The sequence below is a fragment of the Nerophis lumbriciformis genome, linkage group LG04 (assembly GCF_033978685.3).
Source record: "Nerophis lumbriciformis linkage group LG04, RoL_Nlum_v2.1, whole genome shotgun sequence".
Classification (NCBI taxonomy): Eukaryota; Metazoa; Chordata; class Actinopteri; order Syngnathiformes; family Syngnathidae; genus Nerophis; species Nerophis lumbriciformis.
This window is the reverse complement of record NC_084551.2, coordinates 47,399,970-47,400,170: the sequence shown is the minus strand read 5'-3', so window position 1 is coordinate 47,400,170 and position 201 is coordinate 47,399,970.

Below are 201 nucleotides of genomic sequence, written 5' to 3'. Positions count from 1 at the left end.
GATGTGAGCGGCATAGATAATGACGTCACCAACGCCATCAAAATGTTGTGCCACCTTCAGTATTTTTATTTTTCTGCTAAAATAAATAAAAGTACAATATTTTACAGAATATTTGGACTGAATAACATTACAAGTACACCTGTCGCACGGGATTTTGTATTGATTTTATAGATGTATTTTTCATTAAAAAAATAAAATAAA